The 9112-nt window shown below is 48.4% G+C and overlaps 1 long non-coding RNA gene across 1 annotated transcript; it reads left to right on the top strand.

The window, feature by feature from the left end:
* Positions 1 to 3391: 3391 nt before the first annotated feature.
* On the top strand, positions 3392 to 8263 carry LOC123345166. Its single transcript, XR_006572737.1, has 3 exons — positions 3392 to 3529; positions 7237 to 7401; positions 8096 to 8263. It is a non-coding gene; the product is annotated as an uncharacterized LOC123345166 (long non-coding RNA).
* Positions 8264 to 9112: the final 849 nt, after the last annotated feature.

The following is a 9112-nucleotide window of genomic DNA, read 5'->3' as shown; positions in this document are numbered from 1 at the left end:
TATAGAGAAGGGCTACTAGGATGATCCAAGGAATGGAAAACCTGCCTTATGAAAGGAGACTCAAAGAGCTTGGCTTGTTTAGCCTAACCAAAAGAAGGATGAGGGGAGATATGATTGCTCTTTATAAATATATCAGAGGGATAAATATCAGGGAGAGAGAGTAATTATTTAAGATAAGTACCAATGTGGACACAAGAACAAATGGATATAAACTGGACACTAGGAAGTTTAGACTTGAAATTAGACAAAAATTTCTAACCATTAGAGGAGTGAAGTTCTGGAACAGCCTTCCAAGGGGAGTAGTGGGGGCAAAAGACATATCTGGCTTCAAGACTAAGCTTGATAAGTTTATGGAGGGGATGGTATGATGGGCTAGCCTAATTTTGGCAATTAATTGATCTTTGATTATTAGTAGGTAAATATGCCCAATGGTCTGTGATGGGATGTTAGCTGGGGTGGGATCTGAGTTACTGCAGAGAATTCTTTCCTTGGTGCTGGCTGGTGAGTCTTGCCCACATGCTCAGGGTTTAACTGATCACCATATTTAGGGTTGGGAAGGAATTTTCCTCCAGGGCAGATTGGCAGAGGCCCTGGAGGTTTTTCGCCTTCTTCTGCAGCGTGGGGCACGGGTCACTTACTGGAGCATTCTCTGCACCTTGAGGTCTTCAACCACAATTTGAGGACTTCAGTAACTCATAGGTGAGGGGCTTGTTCCAGGAGTGGGTGGGTGAGATTCTGTGGCCTGCGTTGTGCAGGAGGTCAGACTAGATGATCATAAAGGTCCCTTCTGACCTTAAAGTCTATGAGTCTACGCTACCGGTCTAGAGTGTCTTTGTAAGCTGATGACCCCCACATGTTGTTCAGACCCTATGGATAACACAAGCTCCTAAGTTTGTTCTGTGCTTAGCCCCTATGGAACAGCTGGGCTGGACGGCCTTTTCTCGCTGTGCTGTGTGGAGCAGGTTCTGGGCACTAGGGATACGAAGAGGCTTCTGTTAGGATATAGATATTCAGGCCTATCTGCAAAGGCCTATACTTTAAGAATGTAGGTGTATTTTTGTCACTTAGCTAGTTATAAAGGTATAAAAGAAAGAATCAAAATCACTGTCTGCCGGTGTAAGGGCCTTCTCTTACTGTGACAGTCTGAGGCCTGGTTCTTAGGCTAAAGCCTTCAGCTAAGCAGCAGAAGCCAGCCATAAGCTGGGAAGTGTATGGTCACATCCTCACATTCCAAACTAGTCACATTGAAATAAGGTGCTATTGGGCTGTTAGGAATACAATCCTGTCCTGATATTCCTATCACCTCCAGAGAAAGGGAAGAGCCTAGAAGATGTAAAAGGAAACTTAGTTTGATAGCATCCTGTCTGGCAAGAACTCACTTATCAATAGCTGGGATGTGAAATCCTCATTTCTGTATTGTTCAATCACTGTAGTCTTCACTTCCCTATTGTTTGTCTGTATAATCTCTGTCTGGTTTTGTGATTGTTTCTGTCTGCTGTATAATTAATTTTGTTGGGTGTAAACCAATTAAGGTGGTGGGATATAATTGGTTAAATAACCATGTTACCATATGTTAGGATTGGTTAGTTAAATTTCAGTAAAATGATTGGTTAAGGTATAGCTAAGCAGAACTCAAGTTTTACTATATAGTCTGCAGTCAATCAGGAAGTAAGGGGGAAGGGGAACAGGGACTGGGGATGGGGGAATTGGGATCATGTTTTGCTAAGGGGGGAAATGAGAACAGGGAATGGGAATAGGAACAGGGACACAGGCAAGGCTCTGTGGTGTCAGAGCTGGGAATGGGGACACTAAGGAAGGAAACTGGAATCATGCTCGCTGGAAGTTCACCCCAATAAACCTCAAATTGTTTGCACCTTCAGACTTCGGGTATTGTTGCTCTCTGTTCATGCGAGAAGGACCAGGGAAGTGAGAGGGTGAAGGAATAAGCCCCCTAACATCTCTCAAGGACTAATTCTTGAAAATAAATATCAGTGAACTGCAACGCAATAGAAAATCACTGCTGCTAACATTGGTGGGTGATAAAATACTAGCAGAGTAGTAATTGATGATGAGGACAGGGCAGTGACACAGAGCAATCGTATCCCTTGATAAGCTGGACCCATTCAAAGAAAACAAGTTGGAAAATAACCAAATGAAAGGTTCTATGCCTAGCAGCAAAGCATGCAGGCCACACCTACAGAATGGGGAAGTGTATCCAGGAAAGCACTAACTGTGAAGAGGATTTAGGGGCCATGCTGGGCAAGCCATTCAACATGAGCACCCAGTGTGATGCTGTGGTGAAACAGGGCTAACGCCATCATTATATGTATGAAAAGAGCAGTGAGTAGCATAGGGAGGTGACACACCATCAGTAAGACTGATCCTGGAATACTGCATCCAGTTTTGGCGTCCACCTTTGAAAAGGATTTTGAAATATTGGAGATGGGGCAGCAAAAAGCAATGAAATGTTTTGAGGGCTGGAGAAAAATGCCTGCTAGTGAGCTATTGAAAGAGCTCAGCCTGTTTAGATTATCAAAAAGATCGGGAGGTGACGTCATTGAAGTGTTGAAGTGACTTAATGGAGAGAAAATATCTGGTATTAAAGAGCTCATTAATCTAGCAGAGAAAAGCATAACAAGACCCAGTGGCTGGAAACTCAAAAGAGACCAATTCATATTAGAAATAGGGCACAAATATTCAACAGTGAGGATGAATCACCAAAGAAACAAACTAGAAAGGGAAGTGGTGGGAATTCTCCATTTCTTGATGTCTTCTAATGAAGACTAGATGCCTTTCTGGAAAGTGTTTAGTCAAAAACTAGCTACTATGCTATACAGAAAGCATGTGATATGCAGGGTGTCAGATTACATACTCTAATGGTTCCTTCTGGCCATAAAGTCTACTAACTTATGAACAACTGAGCGAGTCTCTCACGTTCTACTGTGTAGTCAGTGTCATCCCCACAATGAAGAGTCATTGAGTAAAAGAAAAACCCAGCTCTTCTGTCATACAGGATATGCAGAGGATCAGATTAAATGCTCTAATGGTTCCTTCTGGCCATAAAGTCTACTAACTTATGAAAACCTGATTGCGGCCTGGGGAAGAGCCTCTGGTGTTCTACTGTGTAGTCAGTGTCATCCCCACAATGAAGAGTCATTGAGCAGAGTGATCCAGGGGAAGCAGCTCAAACATGCAATGTGGCTGAACAGGGGCAGGACATCAGCACTTCTGGGGAGGGGTGGGTGTGGCAGTGACATCACAAGGGCCTTTGGCAGGACCTCAGCCTATTGGACAAAGGCGGTGGGGAGGCGATGATCTCACAGAGAGATCTTGACATCAGCCAGGCAGGGCCGGGGCAACCTTGGAGATCCCTGTGGCTTTGCATCAGCATGTCTCCTTCTCGAGGTCTGTCCTTGAGGACCGAGAGAGAATTCATTTTCACATATGTGAGCGCAAGGAGGACCCTCTTCGGAGTTTTCTCCTTTTCTTCTATTGATTTTGCTAGAAAACAGACGTCCCTGTATAGAAGGTAAGAGCCTCCGAGAGGTTTGGAACCTGTTCAGTCTGATCCATCAGGTGCAGGCTGATTTTTAGGAAAGGAAAACACTAGATTGTGGGGGCAGCATTTTATTGCCGACCTAGGACTTTGTCCCTTAGAATTACTGGGGACGTTGAGGTTTCTCCTTTTTGTTTTCCCTTTTCCTATCTCCCACTCCTTTCTCTTCTTCTCTTGCATCTTTGTCCTTTTCCCCTGCTCTCCTTTCACCACCACGACCTGTCTGTGCATGTGGAGTGGGGGGTGGGGGAGTTTGCACTCCAACTCTCATTGCGGGAGGCCCTACCAAAGACATGTGGCTGGAATAGTGCTCTAAGAGTGACTCCCTCCGGTGGTGACCTGGGATATCTGGTGAGACCTCTCAGCTTTCTGATTCTCAGAGTCTCAGTGCTGATTGGGTGAGAATGGGGCTATTGTGAGGGAGGAGACTCAGGTCCTTGTTACTCTCTTTTAAGACCAAAGAAATAAGCCATATAACCAAACATGTGTTTGATTGCTCTTGCTGCTTTTCTCCATTCATTGTCTTTGAGTAATTCATGATTCTCTCTCTAATGGGCTAGTTCTTCTAAAATACTTACTGAATACTTAGGTTTTAATAAAGCCATATGCAAACCCATACTTCCAGTAACAAAGGAGTCAGGCGACACCCTACAGAATGGGGGACAGTCCGCTGGAAAGCAGTGACCCTGAAAAGGATTTCGGGGCCATAGTGGATGAGCTGCTCAACATAATCTGTCAATGTGAAACTATGGTAAAAAAGGTTAAAGCCATTCTTGGATGGATAGAGTAGTGAGTATGGAAAGGGAAGCGATACAGCATTGGTGAGACTGATATTGGAATGCTGAATCCAGTTCTTGTGTCCACATTTTTTAATATTATGTTAAAAAAATTGGAGAGGGTACAGAAAAGATTCATAGTTGAGTGTTGGGGATGATTCCTTAATGATATATTGAAAAAGCTCAATTTGTTTAGTATGTACAAAAGAAGAATAAGAAGTGAGTTGCTTGACTTTATGGAGAGAAAATGTTTAGTATAAAAGGGCTCTTTTATCTAGCAAAGACAGGCATGACAAGACCCCATGGATGGAAGCAGAAATCAGAAAAAGTATAATGACAATAAGACTCAGATTTGTAAGAGGGTGATTCATCATTGGAACAAACTACCAAGAGAAATGATGGCTTCTCCATCTCATGATATCTTCTAATAAATACTAGATGCCTTTCCGGAAAATGTTTGAGTAAAAGAAAAACCCAACTCTTCTGTCATACAGGAAGCCTTAGGATACGCAGGGGATCAGATTAAATACTCTAATGGTTCCTTCTGGCCATAAAGTCTACTAACTTATGAAAACCTGATTGCGGCCCGGGGAAGAGCCTCTGGTGTTCTACTGTGTAGTCAGTGTCATCCCCACAATGAAGAGTCATTGAGCAGAGTGATCCAGGGGAAGCAGCTCAAACATCCAATGTGGCTGGACAGGGGCAGGACATCAGCACTGCAGGGGAGGGGTGGGTGTGGCAGTGACATCACAAGGGCCTTTGGGAAGACCTCAGCCTATTGGACAAAGGTGGTGGGGAGGCGATGATCTTACAGAGAGATCTTGATATCAGCCAGGCAGGACAGGGGTGCAGGACAGGGGCAACAATGGAGATCCCTGTGGCTTTGCTTCAGCATGTCTCCTTCTCGAGGTCTCTCCTTGAGGACTGAGAGAGAATTCATTTTCACCTACGTGAGCGCAAGGAGGATCCTCTTCGGAGTTTTCTCCTTTTCTTCTATTGATTTTGCTAGAAAACAGATGTCCCTGTATAGAAGGTAAGAGCCTCCGAGAGGTTTGGAACCAGTTCAGTCTGGTCCATCAGGTGCCGGCTGAATTCTAGCAATGGAAAACACTAGATTGAGGTGGCAGCATTGTATTCCCAATGTAGGGCTTTGTCCCTTAGAATCACTGGTTTTCCCTTTTTGTTTTCTCTTTTCCTCTGTCCCTCCTACCTTTCTCTTCGTGCTTCGTCCTTTTCCTCTGCTCAACTCCCACCACCAGGAGCTCTGTGTGTGCAGCGGGGGCCGGGGGCCGGGGGGCGGTAGGCCATCACAGAGAGGTGAGACTGGAATAGTGCTCCGAGAGTGATCCCCTCGGTGGTGACCTGCATCATTCTTTTGGGCTATTTGTTGAGAACCCTTAGCCTCCCACCCCTCAAAGTCTCAACCTTGATTGGCTGAGGAGGGGGCTATTGACAGGGAGGAAACTCTGGTCTTTGTTGTTTTCTTTTATGACCAAGCAAATAAGTCACAACCAGTTATATGTTTGACCAATGTTGATGCTGCTCTCTATTAATTGTCTCGAGGCAGTTCATGATCCTCTCTAACGTTCCAATTCTTCTAAAATACTTGCTGAATATTTACTATGGACAATTGTTGGTCTGTAGCTCATTTGAGAGCAACTCTGCTACAGACTGGCTGCATCAGCTAAGACAAGTCACTGCTCCTTTCTCAGCCTTAGTTTCTCCTTCTGTCAAGTACGAATAACAATCCTGTCCCACCTACCTTGCAATGGGTGGATGATGGGGCTCTATTGAAGAGTGTCACTAGTAGCAGTGCAGAATAGGAGGTGTCCTATCACATTGAGCCATATCAGATTATGACATAATAGTCTATTTTATTGGTATTTTATTCTTTTGAAATTGTTAAGAGCAGCAACTACTTAGCTCAGACTGAAGCATCTCATCTAATTTTCTAGAACACAGTGTCGCCTCTTTGTGTACGATGAGACAGTTTAATGCACTATGACAAACAGTAAATGCTCGTTTGCAAACAAATATTTTTGCAAAGAATTTTCATCCTATTTGTTATGATTTCAAGAAACAAAGTGGTTTAGTCTGAATGGATTTTCTGACAGAAAACAGTTTCCATGAAAATTTTCACCCCTTATTTCCTGGGCTCTGTCCCTGCCTCCGTGGGGGTTGTTGTCTGTTAGTTAGAACAGGAGTCAGGACTGTTGGCTTCTCTTTCTGGCTCTGTCACCGCTTTGCTGTGTGACACCTTGGGCAGGTGCAATGGGAATAGGGTCAATTCTCTAACTCCAGGCAGCAGAGAGCCTGGGTGGGGAGGGAGGCTCAAGCTGTCTGCGAAGGAGAAACGGACGTTTCCAGGTGCTGAACGTCAAGAATTCTAAACTTTGCTAAAATGGCTAGTGTAGAGAAACAAGAAATAGTTGGGGCCAAACTTTAACCATTGTCTTTTTTAAAGCCCATTCGGGGATGTGAGTCCCAGAGAGCCCTAGAGATGGGGAGCAACTTGCCCAGGCCCACAGATCAATAGGCAGCAATGGAGCCAGGAGTGACCCTCCCTCTCAAAGGCAGGGGGACCGGATATGAGGGCCTGGTTGCAATTGCCAGCTGTGGGAGGGAGTGTGCAGCAGTGGTTAGTGAAGGGGTCCATCCATGGCTCTGACACTCGGTGTGACCCTGAGCCGGTAGCTGAGGCCCATTTGCCATCAGTAGGGTTGGGGTCCCATTGCTACAGCCCAGGGGGGTTGGGAGGCTCCAGGAAGGTGTGTAAAGTGCTGGGATATCAGGATCATGGAGCCGCTGTCACCTCTGCACCAGGGCAGTGTTCTGCACCCCGCTGCTGCTGGCTGACTTTCTCCATCCCCTGGCAATAAGACAGACTCTTGTTTTCACCGACAGCCGATCGCCCTAGAGTCATCACCCTGCCTGCTGGCTGGCCAGGGTAACTCCTCAGGTTACCACCCTCTCCAGCCTGCCTTGGGCTTGGAAAGTGAGGAGGAGGGCAAGGGACATCTGTTGACCCTGAACATCCGCCATCCATCATCATACCATCACCTAGAGCAAGTGAGTGGCATTAGAGTTCCTCGGTGGCTTCCCCTGTCTATCTGGAGAGAGGCAGAATATCTCCAAAGGGGGATTTCATTTGCTCACAGCCCCCAAGAGCCCCTCACTCTCAGACTGGGCAGGGGCTTCTCCAGAGCCGTCTCCAGTGTGTTTGGAAAGGTCCCAGCAATGGGGCTCCCAGCCCTTCCCTTGTGGGACACTGTTCCCCAGGCTTAGAGTCTCTGATCTGGGCCAGACCCTGTGAGCTGCTGAGCATGGAAATCAATGGGAAATGAGGAGGGCCCTGGTCTTCCTGTGCCTAGGGTCTTTGTGACTTTGACGTGGGGAATGGTTTCCCAGGAGAAGTCCGGACTCCTGGGTTCTGTTCCTTCTCTAGCCTGGGCGGGGGAGTGTGGCCTGGGATGACAGGAGGGGGCTGCTTGTCCAGAGTAACCGATGTTCTTTGGGCCTGACCCCATTGCTCTAAAAGGATGAGACTTCCTGGATATTGCAGCAGCAGGGATTACAAGGGGGAACACCGGGAGCAGATCATGCAGTGAACTCCTGCCAGTGTGCGTAGCTTGCACTCCCTGCACTCCTGATGGGGGAAAAGGGGCTGCTCTGGTTGGAGCAGGGCTGAGGAGGGACCGAAAAGGCCCATGAGTGAAAGGCTACCTTGAGCCCAGACTCACACCTGCTCCCCGCTCGATTCCAGGATGGCCAGGCTCCTGAGGATGTTCAGGAAGAAGGCTCTGCAGGTGGCCCCAGAGCCTGAGGGAAGCAGCTGCCATCTTCCCAAGGGGCAGAGCAACCTCTCCGTCCCCGCTGGCGGGGAAGCAGCTCCCACCCAGGCCAGAAGGCGGAAATGCCCAGCCTTCTGGTGAACAAAACCAGCTCCCGGCGCAGGCGCCGAGCTGGGAGAGGCCTCGACCAGGCCCAGATGGAGCTGGCTCAGGATGCGGTTTCGCAGACAGGAAGGACCCAGCCCAGGCAGGGAGGCTCTGGGGCTTGTTGTATGGGCAGCAGCGGCCCCAGGAGCCCAGCCCTCATTCCCAGCAGGGGGCATCGCCCTGCCCGGTCACTGAGGATCTTCCAGCCCCCTCAGGTGAGGAGGTAAAAGATCCCAGTCCCAGCACCAGCAGCTCAGCATGGGACAGCAGCAGCGCCTGAGATTCTGGCAGCAGCGATGCCGATGGACACTGCTGCTTTGTTCCAGGTGAGGAGCCAGGCTGGGCTCAGGGAGGGGTGAGGACGGGGATCTGAAAACCCTGGGCCCAGACACTCTCCCAGTGATATGGCGGGAGGGGGAGTCCCCAGCCCAGGCGTCTGGCCTGAGCCACGTGAACCCCACTGCCACCAGCAGCAGTCACACAGCGGCCCCTGCAGCAAGGGGAACTGGGGGTGGGGGACATCAAGAGCTGCTGCCACTTTGTCCCTTGATGCTCTGGGGCTGGGGGAGTCAGCACCTCCCATGGAGTCCTGGACAGTGGAGGGGGGGCTCTCTGCCATGGGCTTCTGAAGCCGTTGGGGGCTGAAGGCATCCCTGAGAGGGAGATGTGGGGCCCGATCTGCCTGAAACAGGAAGGGGGGGTGTTTAATCCTGCTCTCCCCACCACACCCCTGTCCTTCCCCCAAGTGGCAGCAGGCATCACCCCGTTACCTTCTCTCCCTGGTGCAGGGACCCCCAGGGATTCAGAGGAGGAGGAATGGCTGGACATGTCCACAGATGAAG

The sequence above is a fragment of the Mauremys mutica genome, chromosome 12, assembly GCF_020497125.1.
Source record: "Mauremys mutica isolate MM-2020 ecotype Southern chromosome 12, ASM2049712v1, whole genome shotgun sequence".
In the NCBI taxonomy this organism is placed as follows: Eukaryota; Metazoa; Chordata; order Testudines; family Geoemydidae; genus Mauremys; species Mauremys mutica.
This window is presented reverse-complemented; position numbering and strand designations above follow the sequence as displayed.